The sequence below is a fragment of the Chiloscyllium plagiosum genome, unplaced genomic scaffold, assembly GCF_037043375.1.
Source record: "Chiloscyllium plagiosum isolate Xiang-an unplaced genomic scaffold, Cpla_swu_hap1 HiC_scaffold_7, whole genome shotgun sequence".
NCBI classification, from domain to species: Eukaryota; Metazoa; Chordata; class Chondrichthyes; order Orectolobiformes; family Hemiscylliidae; genus Chiloscyllium; species Chiloscyllium plagiosum.
Window position 1 is genome coordinate 104,940,937 of NW_028270145.1, and position 17,702 is coordinate 104,958,638.

Sequence of the window (17,702 nt, forward strand, 5' to 3'; positions counted from 1 at the left end):
TGAAAACTCGGCAGGGCTGGGATCTGGGATCTGGTGTGGGTGTGGAGCTGGGAGTGGGGGCGGAACCAGTAACTGGAGTGGGTGTGATGGTGGGGGGAATGGGGGTGGAGTCATGAGCTGGGGTGGTGTTCCCCTCAGGGTTCTGGGGGCCGGGAATGGTGACAGTGGGATATGTGGGGGGTGTGTCAGCAGAATGCAGGTGAGTGGCGTTGGTGAGGGCAGAAGTGGTGGCAGACACAGCAGTAGTGGTGGAGGAAGTCACTGAGCGTGTGATATCAGCGATGATGTGAGGGGCGGAAGTGATGTTACGTGTGATGCATGAGGAATTGTGAGGGGCGGAATGGTTGTGGGAGTGGCCGTGATGGGGGCGGAAGTGACATCATCAATCAGCGTGTGGGTGGCAGCTGCACCAACTGCATGGCTAATGGCTTCAAAGTAGTTCCAGAGGCCGGGGGAATCTTCTGGAATGTTTGAGGAGCGCTGGTTATGGAGGTGGGTAGATAAAAGTTTGTTGTGCTTACAGTTTTTGATGTTTGAGATGGAGTTGAAATACTGTTTGTTGAGAGTATGAATTCTCCTGAGGATGTAGTACAGAGTGGGTCCTTTGCAATTCTGAGAGAGTGCGGCCCTCAGCTGAGGCAGGGCTGACTGTAGAGAGGTTAGGTGCCGGCGCATTGCTGCAAGCGTGGAGTGGAAGATCTTGAAGGAGAACTGTTGCTGGTGCTTCCTATTCATATACCCATACAATTGCCTTTTAAATGTTGCAATTGTACTAGCCTCCACCACTTCCTCCAGCAGCTCATTCCATACACGTACCATCCTCTACGTGAAAAAGGCACCCCTGAGGTCTCTTTTATATCTTTCCCCTTTCACCCTAAACCTATGCTCTCTAATTCTGGACTCCCTGACCCCAGGGAAAAGACTTTGCCTATTTATCCTATCCATGCCCCTCATAATTTTATAAACCTCTATAAGGTCACCCCTCAGCTTCCGATGCTCCAGGGAAAACAGCCCCAGCCTCTTGGATGTTCAACCTCTTGGATGTAGGTTTCCTCGCTGAGCTGGAAGGTTCATTTCCAGACGTTTTGTCACGCTACTAGGGGGCTTCAGGCGAAGCACTACTGAAAATTCCTGCTTTCTATTTATGTAATAATAATTATATCTGGAAATGAACCTTCCTGCTCAGCGAGCAAACCTACACACAAAACCTCAACTTGAACTACAAATCTTCACAAAACGGGTATTCAGCCTCTCCCTATAGCTCAAATCCTCCAACCCTGGCAACATCCTTGTAATTCTTTTCGGAACCCTTTCAAGTTTCACAACATCTTTCCGATAGGAAGAAGGCCAGAATTGCACGCAATATTCCAACAGTGGCCTAACCAATGTCCTGTACAGTCGCAACATGACCTCCCAACTCCTGTACTCAATACTCTGACCAATAAAGGAAAGCATTCCAAATGCCTTCTCCACTATCCTATCTACCTGCGACTCCACTTTCAAGGAGCTGTGAACCTGTACTTGTTTTTCCTTTTCTCAGTTTTGGCGAAAGGTGCTTTTGTTGGGGTCCGGAGCGTGCTGACGGCTGGTGAGCCTGGACAGGGACTCGTGTGGCTAGTGAAGAGGTGGGCATGGGGACCCGGTACCACAGTGGTGGAGGCAATGTCAGCGAGGATGTTTCAGGTAGCTGCTGTAGCGGCGATGGCGGCTCCTCGTGGTCATAGCAGCCGCGCCTGATGGCGCTCTGCTTCAGTGTCTTCAGCAGCACGGCCTGGGATTCTATTTGACAGGTTGGCAGCAGCTTCGGCGATGAGGTGGTTTCAGCCCGACGTGTGGCCAGCCGCGATTTCTTTGGCTGGCTTTTACAATGTCTTCCTTCCAGGTATCAGAGATTGGTCCTTGGTGCTTCTGCAGAAACTTCCAGCCAGGTATTCTAGATGCCCGGAGTGGCAGGGTTTTGCAGCGGAGCTGTCTTTTCCTGAACCCAGGAGCCAGGATATCAGCCAAGATGGACCTTGTCCTAATATTTTAGCATTTATTCTTATCTATTCCTTCTGTTATTAATATAGGCACCGTGATATAGCAACTTGTACATTTTTCACTCTTATTATTATTGTAAAAAGTACGTTGCAATAAATGACTATTCTACCATTCTAATTCTGACTACCATTTTGAAGCACACCTTTTGTGTGGAGCGTTCAGTACATGCCACGGTACAACTTCAATCCCTCTGGTACTGCTACACAGATACAGGAAACACTTCCCCTGGAGTTCTGGTACAAATAAATGCAACCACAATTCAGAGGAGCCCTTGCATCTACAGCAATTGGTGCTGAGGTTTCTAGAATTCTTCTCCTCTTTGTCAGAAGTGGTTCTTGCTGATTTAATTCCTAATTGACTCAAGTCCAATTCAAATCTGAGCTCCCTGGCTCTGCTTCTTCCTGCAGAGAACATTTCTCAGTATCAATCGAATCTTTTAATCATTTGATGTGTTTTAATTGGATTGTTACTAAACTTTCTCAACTCAAGAAATACAATCCTAATTTAGCGATTTAACTATTTTATCCCTGATATTATTCAGGTTAATCTATACTGGAAACAATCCCAAGGTCATTTTACACTCCAGTTATTTCTTTCATGAGTCCCTCTCACTCTTTTTTATTGTATACAATAAAAGGTGTCAGCTACGGTGTAATTGAAGGCATTCTAGCCTCTGAGGCAGGAGGCTCTGTGCTATCGTCTCCCTCTAGGACTTGAGCATAATAAATCAAAGCTGACACTTTAGTACTGTACTGAAGGAGTGCTGCACTGCCAGAGGCATAGTCTTTCAGATCAAATGCTAAACTAAGAACCCGCCTGCTCTGTCAAGTAGCGCATGAAAAGAAAAATCTCAGCTCTATTTCAAAAAAGAGCAGGGGAATTATCCCCAGGTGTGCTGGTCAATAATTATCCTGCAATCCACATCACAGAAATGTAATTGTCTGATCACTGCATGTTCCCCTCTAAACCCACACACCATCCTGACTCTGAATAATATCGGAGATTCACAGTCGCTGGGTCAAAATCTAACAGCACTCTAGGTTAACGTACATCCCGAGAAATGCACTGGGTTAAGAAGACAGCTGACCACCACCCTCTCCAGAGCAATTAAGGATGGGAAGTTAATGGTGGTCCAGCCAGCGATACACACATCTATTTTCAAAGCTATCACATTGCAAATTGGGGGCATTAACTGTGTGCAAATCAGTTGTTACATTTTCTGCATTTCAACAGGGACTACATTTCAAAAAGTACCATTCGTCGGCTGCAAAGCACTTTGGGCCATTGAGGTTACGATAGGTGCAATGTAAATGCAAATTCTTATGATTTCTTTTGAAATGGATACATGCATTTTATTAATGCTCTTTGAAAATGCTGTGGAAGATAACAGTATTCCTACCCTCATCTGAAAGAAAATGCGTACATCATGAAATTCGTTGCCACAATGTAACAATTGTATAATGAGGGTAAAGGTGACCAAATACCTGGTTCCTTTAAATTCCAGTCAAGCCCAAGGTGGAATCTATACAAACAGAAAATGTTATTGAAGAAATGTTTGACTCTGAATTAATTACCAGCTTCAGGGGAATGACTAAATAGGAGAAAGTGAAATTTCTCACCATGATAATTGTTACACCATTCGTATAGTATTCCTGTGGCATTATTAACCCAATTTTAAATGCATATTTTAATAAGCATAAAATATTGCACCATCTGTTTGCATGTGGATTTGGATGTCTGCTTTTTTTAAAAAAAAAGGTCTTGTGTGTTTGCATAGAAAGAGAATTCCACTCAATAATAAATGAATCTACAGAAGCAAATCAACAAGTGCATGAGGAGTCATTTATTCAAGTGTTTCTTTGTACCTTCTGACTTCCCTACTTTTGAGTTACAAAATTCAACTTCACCATTGATCATATTCTGTTGCAAAATGAAATGACAGACAGGCAGAGAGAGAGAGAGAGAGAAAAAGAGAGATGGACCAGCAGTTTGAAAACCTGAAGAGAATTAATGGAACAGCTGCAAAAGGGGATTGCGTATAACTCGGGGACAGAACAGCTCACGATTTTATTACAAGAAAGAAAGAATTTTTATTAATGCAGCACCTTATCACATCTCTCAGGCTGGCCCAGTAATGTTTCCTATCCAATTAATTCACACTTGACATGCTGTTGCTGTTGTTATGTAGTCCACTATGACAATCAATTTACATGCAAATGAGATGCATGACCTGTAATTTGTTTTTCAGTTTCAGAGAAAAATGTTGGCCAGGATCCTGGGAAAAGAGCCGGATCTTCAGTCAATGTTTTTGGGATCGTTACCAACCAACAGAGTAGCCAGAACTGCCTTGGGGTAATGTATTGGACAAAGAATAATCCCACAAACAATGCAGCACTCCTTCCGCACTGGGCTGAAGGGTCATTCTTGCACTGGGGTCTTCAACCTCTGAGCTGTGTTTCCTCAGCTCTTTGCTCAAGTGTTACATGCCAAGTCAAGCTCAAACGCTGAATTGCACAGCAGAAATAATACCTTCCAGTCAAGGAAAGATTTAACTTGAAGGAGCAACAAGATATTGTGGAGTGGTTGCTGCAAATCCAAAGCGCAAACAGAAATTGCAGGTCAGTCAGAGTCTATGAAGAACAGGTGGAAGGACTGTCCGTCAGAGATCTTTCCTAAACAGTGTGACTATTTTAGATGTTGACTTACAGTTTCCGCTGGCAGCAGTGTGTTGGAGTCAGAGTCAACTGAAGTACTCAAAAAGAATCTTTCTTCATCAAGAGTTGGAAGGTGTGAATTTCCAGCCAAAGATAAATGGTCAGATTGAGTTCCACCAATATTGTATGCCATTCTTATATTTCTGTTAAAAATCTGATAATTAAGAATTACAAAATATTATGACATTTTTAAATTTGAAACAAAACTGTGAGAGATACTCAGTAAACCAAATAAAATTCAGTCAAAATTTGAATGCAGCATTCAGTTCCAACGTGTGCCCTATGCATGTAACATGTATGTTTTGTTTCTTGGAGCTATGCAGAAATGATGAGGTTCTATGTGTGAAGCAGGATTTATTCACAGTATTCAGCACTAGCTTCAAGCAGTTTCCATCCCTAGCGGCCTTGTGGGTCAACCTATAGCAAGTGGACTGCAGACGTTCAGGAAGACAGCTCGCCCCACCTTCTCAAGGGCAACGAGGGACAGACAATAGCCGCTGGCCTGCTGATGATGCCCACATCCCACGAGTGAATGACAAAAAAAATTCAAGAGTTTATTTACTATGCTCTGAATCCATACTTAGGCTTAACCATTCGAGCACAGTGAGCATCAATAGTAATTAGGCTCACATCATCAAATGGAGAACATTTGAACACTGCAGCAGCTATCATCTTAGAGAACATTTCTAGCAATGAAACACTTTGGTATGCTGGAGCTTGGGAGATGCACTTTATAAATGCAAGTCTTTCTTGTTTTACCTTATATTTTTGTTTTCTTCCCAGTGATTTATGTGTAAGATGCAGAAACCTCCCCTTCCGATAACTAATTCAAATATTTATAGCACACTTGGTATCCCTATTCACGTAGAACATAGACCATAGAACATGGAGCATTACAGCGCAGTACAAGGCCTTCAGCCCTCGATGTTGCGCAGACCTGTGAAACCAATCTGAAGCCCATCCAAACTACCCTACTCCAATATCAAGGCATTATCAAGGTAACGCCAAGGTATTAACTCATTTCAACGAATGCCAGCTTTTGTTGTGGTCAGTACGAGTGAGGCTGGAGCCTTGCAAAGTCACTAATGTCACAAAACAGAGTTATCATGTTGTCAATCGTATTACAGGCTATTCTATTTTGATTACTAAAGGATTGAACTTTGAAACTGATGTTTGCTCCGCTTGTCACACTAACATGATCTGCACTTCTGTTATCAATGAATCACCGATTCCTGAAGGCAACTTCATACAAATCCCTTAATGGCTACATTCATAGAATGATACTTCATAGCAATTGAGCTGCTCTGTGTTCAAAGCATCAGATTATTTCATAATGCTTGACAAAGAAAGTCAATAGTTTTGTGGGACTAAAAACACTTAAAAGCACATAGACTTTGCTAATGTTGTTTTGCCCTGTGATAGGCCTGTGGCACTTGTATAATGTACTCCGTTAAAAGGCAGAATGTGTTGTTTGAGTCACATTGCCCTGCATGCTTGACATGTTAGATTGCTTACAGTGTGGAAACAGGCCCTTCGGCCCAACAAATCCACACCAACCTGCCGAAGCGTGCCCACCCAGACCCATTTCCCTATATTTACCCCTGCACCCAACACTATGGGCAATTTAGCATGGCCTGCACATTTTTGGACTGTGGGAGGAAACCGGAGCACCCGGAGGAAACCCACGCAGACACGGGGAGAATGTGCAAACTCCACACAGTCAGTCGCCTGAGGCGGAAATTGAACCCGGTTCTCTGGCGCTGTGAGGCAGCAGTGATAATCACTGTGCCACTGTGCCGCCCACGCATGCTATTATGGCTTTGCCGGTGAGTACTATTTCCATAGTTTTTGAGTTGCTATGTTACTAGAACTCTTAAATTTGTCCTTAGTATGACATGAATTGATGCCATATTTCAGGCATTCGTGAGGCAACATCTTGTGAACTGTGGAAGTGTTGATCCCTTAATTTAAAGAAGAATGTAAGTGGATTGGAGACAATACAGAGGAGGTTCACGAGGTTGTTACCTGGTTGGCTGATAAGGATAGATTGGAATGACTGGACTTATATTCACTAGCATTTAGAAGAGTGAGTAGTGACATAATTAAAGTGTTAAGATCCCGGATGGTCTAGGGTGTGGAAAGAATATTTCCTCTTATACCCCAAACATCGGATTGTCTCATTGGTTTGATGTTGTCAAAACAATAAAATTGAAATTCGATTGGGCTTTAGTATCCTGGGGCATAATTTAAACTAATTGGTTAAATTCAAACATAGCAACCAAAAGTCAGATCTATGTTTCACAGCCAAATGTTGCATATTTTCAATTTTCCACTATATTCTGAGACTGCTAGTCAGTCATGTGACGTAGGCCGCAAACTCTCATTGCAAAACAGCCTTCAATCTCTCTTAAAGGAACAATACACTCCTTCAACCTCATAACAGTTCAGAATTAGGGGAAATTTAAAAAGTTTGGTGTCACCTTTCAGGACAGGGATGAAGAGAATTTATTTTCTTTCAAAGAATTGTACAACGTAGGAACTCTCTGCCTCAGCAGACAACAGAATGGTGTCCTTGAATATTTTTATGACCGATGTGGATAGATTCTTGCAAGGCAAGGGGAATTGAGGGTTAGTGAGGATAGATGGGAATGTCAAATTTGAAACATAAACAGATTGGCTGTGACTAGAGTGAATGGCAGAGCAGGCTTGAGGGTCCCTCTTTTAAAATGGTCTACCTCTGTTCTTATTTCATGTGGTCATACATGGTTATGGGTTCAAAACCCAGCCCCTTATACAATCTAAGCCAATCTTGAGACAGTGCTGCCCTATTAGATATCTCATGTTGTAGTCATTATACCAATGGGTCATCTACTCCTCCTGATAGACACAATGATTCCATAAATCAAAGAAAACTCACCAATTTCTTCTTCAAGCACTGTCAGTGCAATAGAAGATCGAATTATTAATTTCATTGTTGCTTTGATAATATTTCTGTGCTTATGCTTATAACCAGAAACGGATGACAACACTGAACGTAATTCTAAAGTACTTAATTGGTCATGAAGTTCAGGAAAGACATGAGCTAACAACAAGTACACTCTTTCTATTTTGTACCTGCTATATCTCCTATTCTAGACAAAATGTCATTGATTGCTTCACCAAATGAACAAGTATGAGTTCCTGTGTTAAGGAGCAAATTGATGTGAAGCCAATAACTCAGTAAGGAGTGAGTTTGAACAGATTGTGTGTTTCACACAGCATAAACAGGGCACAGTAAGATCTTGTGGTAATAAAGTATCTTTTTATAGCTTTGGCAATACCCAACCTGTTTCACATCCAATAACATGCTTTTGAAGTGGAGAAATTGTGGACTAGCAGTTAACAGAGGAACTGGAGTAGTTTGTTTAGCCCATCAAGACTGCTTTGCCATGTTACACCATTACTGATGACTCCTCAATGCCACGTTCCCACAGTATCTCCATATCTCTTAATTCCTTTTGTCTCCAGGCAGCTATTGATTTCAGTCTTGAATCTGTTCAATGATTGTGGTTCCACATTATTCTCGAGTAGAGAGTTCCAAAAATCTCACTACTACATGAGAGAAGACATTCCTCCTCATCCTTTCAATTTACCAATATTTTTACTCTTAGAATAGCTGCTAAGCTGTTTAAGGAGCTGTATCAAAATGCTGGGAGGCCACATTGACCTAGGACCCAATTTGAACATCCAGAGATGTTCAGATGTGCCTATATTTAAGTAAAGGTTGCTGATTTTCATTGGCAAAGATGTGGATTACCTTCTATCTTTTGCTCTATCTCCTACTTTCTGTCAATTTCTTCAACCAAAGGGTAGTGAGCCTGAGAAATTCTCTGCCATAGAAAGTGATTGAGGCCAAAACATTGAATGTTTTCAAAAACAAATTAAATATAGTTCTGAGGGCTGAAGGAATAGAATCACAGAATCATAGAATCGATTCATAGAATTCCTACAATGCAGAAAGATGGTCCTTCGCCCATTGAGTCTGCACCTACCCTCCCAGACCCAGACCCTTACCCTATCCCTATCCCTGTACCCTCGCATTTACTGTAGCTAATCCACCTACCCCATACATCCCTGGACACTACAGAGTAATTTAGCATGGCCTATCTACCTGACCTGTACCTCTTTAGAGTGTGGGAGGAAACCAGAGCACCCAGGGAAACCCACGCCAACAAGAGGATAACGTGCAAACTGCACACAGACAGTCATTGGAGGGTGGAATTAAACCTGGGTTTCTGGTGCTGTGAGACCATGGTACTGGGTTGGATGATCAGCCATGAATGATGAAGCAGTCTCGAAGGACTGAATTGCCAATTCCTGCTCCTATTCTGTACGTCTCTATGTTTCTCCCTGCGGCAGAGAGCTGACATGGCTCGATAAATGTCTATTATGGCCAGTTAAAGGAGGCTGACAAATTTTCTAATTGGCTTCTAGATTCTTGCAAATAAAAAGCCCCAAGGTTGCGGCCGAGTGACAGACAGTGGGAGGGGGGGCACGTTTGCAAATGTTCACTCCCTCCATCACCGCTGCGCAGTCATAGCGGTGTGTACTAGCGACTGCAGAAATTTGCCAAGGTTTGTGACAAAGCCCACAAATGCAACCATCTAGAAGGATGAGGGCAGCAGATATATAAGAGTATCACCGCCTGCAATTTATACTCCAACAACCCACCACCCTGACTTGGAAATATATCGATGTTTCTACGGTGTCATTGTGTCAAAGTCCTGGGGAACACCATTCCTAATAGCAACTTGGATCTGCCTATGACGCATGGGCTGCAGTGGTTTAAGGAAGCAGCACACCAACACTGTCTCATGGGCAATTTGGGACAGGCAAAAATGCTGGTCCAGCCAGCAATGCTCACTTTTTGTGAATTTTTCTTTTAAATCATTAAAAGGCACGTGGCAAAACTGTTCTTGTTTGTGAGAAAGCAAAACAGTCAATTCCCCCACAATGTCAGAGTTCAGTGTCACAGTAATGTTCTTTATTTTGCAGCCTCATGCATTTTCCAAACACTCACTCTTTAAAGATATTGCCTTTTAAGTCGGAATCAACAATTTGCTGGTTTAGTTCTTAAACTGTTTCACAGAAGGTATAATTGCACTTAGGACATGCAGCTATTTCTCAGACTCATGCAGAGAACAGAGCTCTTGTCCTACATTTCGCCCTGAATTTCAGTTTCAAGAAAATGTGCTGTTTTGTAAGATTTTCGTCTTGGCAAGCTGCGATTTCTGTGAGTTTGTGCAGAACTTTGGCATCAGCTTCTGATATGAGTAGGAGACAGTTCTTTCACTTCTGGTTTGTAGTCTCTCGATCTCTTGGTTGTAGGAATAAGCTAAGGGACTAAGCTGTCAATGATGTGCAAACTAGTACTTGGTGGCATTGTGAATTCTAAAGCAAACACATATTCCCCCTCTGGCACTATCAGTCAAGTATTTATTTCACCCTTGATCTCCATTTACAAGAGGTTTCCACATCCATAATCACCTTTCACATTGAATGCTGCATTTGCCCAAAGCCCCAGTGTAATAGCAATTGTCAAAGAAAACTGGGGGACTGCAGGGGCAGGTTTGCAGTGTTTACAAGACAGACTGAGAATACTGCTGTATAATCAGGCAGTGTGTGTTCTGGAGCACTGATTTTGAATGGAGAATGACATGAGTGTCTCATAGCACTTAGCCTGCATTAAATGAATGGGGCACTTTAACTTAGCGATAGAAACATAGACAATTGGAGCGAGAGTAGATCATTCAACCCTTCAAAGCAGCACTGACATTCGATATGATCACCTCAGAGATATTAGCAGAACTTAGATTGCCCATAGCCTCTCAAAAAACAGATATGAGCTGGTGAGCATAATGTTACATGACGGAAGTGTGATTAGCAACAGGTTAGCTTCATGCAGTGGGCTTGCAATGTCTCTTCCAGTTAAGACAGTAACAACGAGATCTAAAGAACCCCAAGTTTTAAACTGCAGTCAGCACTGAGCTATCCTTCAGTGTCACTAGGTCAGGAGTCAGAAGGAGAGTTATTTGCTGCAGAGTTTCTAGTCTTTAATCTACTCTTGTGGCCATAGAATTTGGATGGCTAATTCAGTTCAATTTCTAGTCAATGCTAACTTCCATGATGTTGGTGGTGGAGGGAGTGGGGAGGTGCTGGAAACACCATTGAATGTTAAATGGCAATGGTTAGATTGTCTCTTATTAGAGATGGTTACTGCTGCCATTTGTGTGGCATGAATGTTGTTTAGTCTTTATGCATGTTCCCCTCCAAGCCATTCATTGCCCTTGCATGGAAATATGTCACTGTTTCTTCAGTGTCACTGGGTCAAATTCCTGGAATTCCCTCCCTAACAGCATCATAAGTGTACCTGGACCACATGGACTGCATTAGTTCAAGAAGGCAGCTCACCACCTTCTCAAGGGCAACTAGGGACAGGCAATAACTGCTGGCCGACCTATGTCCCAAGAATAAATAAAAGAGAATGTCCAAATCCATAAGGCTCCAACTGGCTTCAGTATCCTGTGTTGAAGAGTGCTGCAATAAAAATGTCAATCAATGCTCTGGCTGTTGCTTATTATCCAGTGGCCCCATAGATAAGATATGATCCAGTCTCCCAGCTCAGTTAATTCCCTCATAAATGCTCCAGGCTGTGACACTGACTGATTGATGAAATAAATGCAAACCCACAGTGACCTACATCTGTTTTCTCCTTGCAAGCTGTTGCTAGGTTGCAGCTTGTGGGTGACATCCATAGCCTTAGCACAGAACTGGCTCAAGGTTTTCATGGGGGAAGTAATGAGGAAGGCTGCCTAGGCTGGAAATCCTAAACAGAGGCATTGAAAGGGTTTGCAGTCGCCCTGTGATATAAGAGAAAAGTTTCAAGAGGATGCAAGTTTTACTGAGCTGACATTATACCAAGATGGTTACTCAGTGTTCTAATCGCTGTCGCTGCTAACTCAGTTTTACAGGATTGTTATCAGCCCAGCTTTTGCAGGGGGAATCTAAGGAACACTGTTTATTATTCCTCATGCCTTTATATGGCAACTTTGTACAAATGAGAGACCCCTTTCAACAAAGGATTGGGGATTTTGTGAACAAGGCAAGTAAACAGCCTGTCTCCACAATTCATCAGATTAAAACAAATCTCACTGAAGTACAAAGCATCTAAACCAGTGCAAGTGAAATATTTAATTCAATATGTAACTATGCATAGATGTGTAAAAAAGACGGAAATAATATTAAAGGCAAGAGATAGAAGAGGTAGAAGGATAAAGTTAAAACAATTTTAAATTTTGTTTTAGTTATTTACAACACTAACAAAAATCAAGATTGGTATGAATGAGACTCCACACTTGTAAAAATTAATTTTCAGTGTCAGAGATTTTTATCAGGTAGTAATTAGAACCATTGTAAATTAACGTACACTCGAATGCTCTGTTGAAAGGGTATTTAATGGATAAGTGAAATAACTTAAAGCCTTTACATGTAAATTCTTTTATTTATTCATAAAGATGTGAGCATCACTTATTGTTCATTCCTGATTGTTCTTGGACTGAGTGGTTCTCGTCAAGTGACTTGTTTGGCTGTTGCTGAAGGAAATTAAGAGTCAACCACATTTATAGGAGGGTAGAGTCATATAGGTCAGACCAAGTAAAAGGACAGGTTTCCTTTCCTAAAGAGCAAATATGAATCACATTTGTTTTTATAGCAATCATTGATAGTTCTCATGGTCATCATTACAGAGGCTAGCTATATATTCTAGACTTAGAGCCATAGAGTCATAGAGATGTACAGCATGGAAACAGACCCTTCAGTCCAACCCATCCATGCCGATCAGATATCCCAACCCAATCTAGTCCCACCTGCCAGCACCCGGCCCATATCCCTCCAAACCCTTCCTATTCATATACCCATCCTGTGGGGCAAGCACACTGTACATTTATTGAACCAATTGGCCATGTTGGAAAGTGGTGAGGGGCTAATCCCAAGGCCATAGAGTTATAGAGATGTACAGCATGGAAACAGACCCTCCAGTTCAACTTGTCCATGCCGACTACATATCCCAACCCAATCTAGTCCCACCTGCCAGCACCCGGCCCATATCCCTCCAAACCCTTCCTATTCATTTACCCATCCAAATGCCTCATAAATATTGCAATTGTACCAGCCTCCACCACATCCTCTGGTAGCTCATTCCATACATGTACCACCCTCTGCGTGAAAAAGGTGCCCTGTAGGTCTCTTTTATATCTTCCCCCTCTCACCCTAAACCTATGCCCTCTAGTTCTGGACTCCCCGACCCCAGGGAAAAGACTTTGTCTATTTACCCTATCCATGCCCCTCATAATTTTGTAAACCTCTATAAGGTTACCCCTCAGCCTCCGACACTCCAGGGAAAACAGCCCCAGCCCGTTCAGCCTCTCCCTGTAGCTCTGATCCTCCAACCCTGGCAACATCCTTGTAAATCTTTTCTGAACCCTTTCAAATTTCACAACATCTTTCCAATAGGAAGGAGACCAGAATTGAACGCAATATTCCAACAGTGGCCTAACCAATGTCCTGTTCAGCTGCAATGACCTCCCAACTCCTGTACTCAATACTCTGACCAATAGAGGAAAGCATACCAAACGCCGCCTTCACTATCCTATCTACCTGTGACACCATTTTCAAGGAGCTATGAACCTGCACTCCAAGGTCTCTTTGTTCAGCAACACTCCCGAGGACCTTACCATTAAGTGTATAAGTCCTGCTAAGATTTGCTTTCCCAAAATGCAGCACCTCGCATTTATCTGAATTAAACTCCATCTGCCACTTCTCAGCCCATTGGCCCATCTGGTCCAGATCCTGTTGTAATCTGAGGTAACCCTCTTCCCTGTCCACTACACCTCCAATTTTGGTGTCATCTGCAAACTTACTAACTGTACCTCTTATGCTCGCATCCAAATCATTTATGTAAATGACAAAAAGTAGAGGGCCCAGCATCGATCCTTGTGGCACTCCACTGGTCACAGGTCTCCAGTGTGAAAAACAACCCTCCACCACCACCCTCTGTCTTCTATCTTTGAGCCAATTCTGTATCCAAATGGCTAGTTCTCCCTGTATTCTGTGAGATCAAACCTTGCTAACCAGTCTCCAATGGGGAACCTTGTCGAATGCCTTACTGAAGTCCATATAGATTACATCTACCGCTCTGCTCTCATCAATCCTCTTTGTTACTTCTTGAAAAAACTTAATCAACATTGTGAGACATGATTTCCCACGCACAAAGCCATGTTGACTATCCCAAATCAGTCCTTGCCTTTTCAAATACATGTACCTCAGGATTCCCTCCAACAAATTGCCCACCACCGAGGTCATGCTCACCCGTCTATAGTTCCATGGCTTGTCTTTACCTCCTTTCTTAAACAGTGGCACCACGTTTGCCAATCTCCAGTCTTCCGGCACCTCACCTGTGACTATCGATGATACAAATATCTCAGCAAGAGGCCCAGCAATCACTTCTCTCGCTTACCACAGAGTTCTCAGGTACATTTAAATTCTACTATAATCCAGGGTGTAATTTCAACCCATGGCCCCAAAACGTTAGCCTGGACTTCTCAATTACCTATCCAGTGACATATCATGACGTCACAGTGTCCCCCTCTACTTTATGTAACTAACAGCAATGTAAAGGTGTGTTAGGACAAAAAGTGAAGTAAAAGCTATGATGAATAAATTTAAATCAGGAGACTACTGTTCATTCTGAACGTTTATAACAGCCACTTGACATTTCTCTCCAGACATAAACATTACCCTCATTATTGACACTCCATACTTCCCTTTATAAGTCTAAGGGCTGCCCATGGTTCTTAGTTAACATAAAATGGCTGCCTGTGGTTTGTAGTTGACATAGAAATGGCCAAAGAAGATGGTTAGCTAAAGCAGTAATTTACACAGTCAGAATCATAGTCTTCGTACTCACAGCAACCAGATAAGATAATAAAATATCTCATAGAAATCACAGAATAGAGTCTTATTAAGAAGAAACAAAAATGTAGTCCCTGCTTACCACTGAAACAGTTTTGATAGGGTAAGCACTGACAGAAGCCCCTCTTGCAAGTTAATTTAAAGTTTGTTACTCAATATGGGATAGAAGGGGAAAAACTTGACTCACATTATTTAATGATTTGGAGATGCCGGTGTTGGACTGGGGTGTACAAAGTTAAAAATCACCTGTTGGACTATAACCTGGTGTTGTGTGATTTTTAACTTTGTACACATTATTTAAGACCTTTTAGGTCATTGTAATCACATATACCTACACACCGTAGTTTTAATGTAGCTTCAGACAGAGACCATCTGGACAGGAATACCCTTTAAAAACCTTCATAGAGGCCCATTTCACCAGCTAATTCAAGCTTTGTTATTTAGCAAAAATTGGAAGATAAAACCAGATCTCCCTCTCTGTAACTGGATTCTTGACTTCCTGCAGTGACTTCCTGCGACATCACCTCTTCCACCACAAACCTTTACACCAGTGCCCCGCAAGGCTGCCTACACAGCCCCCTACCATACTTCTTATACACTCACGACTGTGTGGCCAATTTCTGCCCCAACGCCATCTACATGCTTGCTGATGACACCAGCATTGTAGGTTGGATCTTAAACATTGATGGAACAGAGTGGGGGAAGGAAATTAAGTGCTTAGTGGCATGGTGCAAAGAGACCAATCTTTCCATCAACATCAGCAAAACAATAGAGCTGGTCATGGACATCAGGAAGTGGAGGGCATGCCCCTGTCTGTATCAATGGAACTGAGGTGGACATGGTCGAGACCATCAAGTTCCTGGGAGCGATGATCGCCAACAATCTGTCCTGGTCCACCAACGTGGATGCTATGGTCAAGAAAGTACAGCAATACCTCTACTTCCTCAGGAGGCTAAGGAAATTCAGCATGTCCATAAAGATTCTTATGAATTCTTATAAATGCACCATAGGAAGCATCCTATCTGGATGCAACTCAGTGTGATATGGCAACAGCTTGTTCTAAGACTGAAAGAAATGATTGACCTTTGTGAGCACAGTCACAACCCAGCCTTCCTTCCATTGACTCCATCTATACTTCCCACTGCATCAGGAAAGCAACCGATGTAATCTAAGACCCCTCTCACCCGGTTATACTCCCTTCCATCGGGCAGAAGATATGTAAGTTGGTATACATGCACAAACAGATTCAAGAACAGCTTCTTCCCTGCTATTATCAGAATAATGAATGGACCTCTTTAATGTTAATGTTGATCTCTCTCTGCACGTTCTCAGCAGCTGTAACACTGTATTCTTCACTCTGTTCTGTTACCCCGATGCACTAGTATAGTACAATCTAACTGTAAAGCACATAAGACAACACTTTTTACTGAACCTCAGCACAAGTGATAGCAATAACAAATGATAAATGTCCGAGGATATTTTCGCTTGACGTGCACACACCCCAGGGTTGAATGAGAAGATGGTCAGCCATGCGGTCAATACGGTAACAATTAATGGTTGGCACTGGCTGGGCCTCTTGTTGTTTTCTATCAGTCAAGAACCTGAAATGCACACAGAAATAATGAAATGAAAGAGCTCACAGAATTTGGTTTTCAGTGCAGCTGAATGAAATAGAAACTTAAGGGTTCTTGCTTCTCGTTCACAGCAAGTACATTGATTTATTCATTGATCACATTGCCCACTTCCTGCTCTATTGCAGAACTGACAGTGGAAACATCACCCAGTTTGTGAGCAGAATGGCAGGCATTCTAACGATTTGCCCTGACTATCAAATGCACACTTCCTTCACCGTAAATCCTCTTTAAACTGAGCCTGAAATATTCCTGAAATACTTTTGAGTCCTTTTGTGGAATTTTGGACTCTACCCAACAATAAGTTTCAACTAAGTGTTGGCAGGATGTGTAAAGTTGGGTCTATGTTCTCAAAAGGTCCGAAGAATGAGAAGTGTTCTCCTTGCAACATGAAAATGTCTGAAGGGTTGGGGGGGTGGGAGGCCGGGGGTGGGGGGAGCTGTTATCATGGTAATGTCACTGAACTAGTAATCCAGCAACCATGGCTGTAGCTCTGGGTTTATAAATTCTAACCCCACCATGATAGATGGTTTAATTTACCAAACACATCTTCCACCTTCCCAGTCAGTGTTCGACAAGGACCAATCCCTCTGTGATATCTTGGTTCACTCTTAATGCTTCTTCACTCTCCCCTGTAATCTCAGAAGGTGTAATACTTGCCCACTCACCTACTCCCTCCTCACTGATGAAGGCCCCAACACACCTTCCAGGTGAAACAGCATTTCACTTGCCCTTCTTTCAATCTATTCTACTGCATTTACTGCTCACCAGGTGGCCTCCTTTACATTGGCAAGACCAATGTAGGCTGGGTGACCAATTTGTGGAATGTCTCCATTCTCTCCACAGGAATGACTCTGACCTTTGAATTGATTGTCATTTCAAAAAATAACTTGCTCCAATGTTAACATTTCTGTTGTCAGCCTGCTGTAATGTTCTGACAAGCTTAAGGAATAATACCTCATTTCATGTAGTAGCAGAATTCGGCCATTTGACCCATTGAGTCTACATCTGATCATGGCTGATATGTTTCTCAACCGCATTCTCCTGCCTTCTCCCTGTAACCCTTGATCCCCTTACTAATCAAGAACCTTTCTGCACTCCATTTTTTTTTTAATTCTCTTGCCTACTCCCCAAATGCTGTGCCATGTTTGGAATCTTGTTTACTTTGAACTCAGTAGCAAGACATCTCCCTTTCACACTTTACACCCTTTTCAAATTTCCTTTCCTCATTCTCTATTATTAACTACCCCATGTCTTTTGCATTGGGTCCTTAGGTCAACCGGCCTCTTGTTCCTCCTCTGCCTCTGTC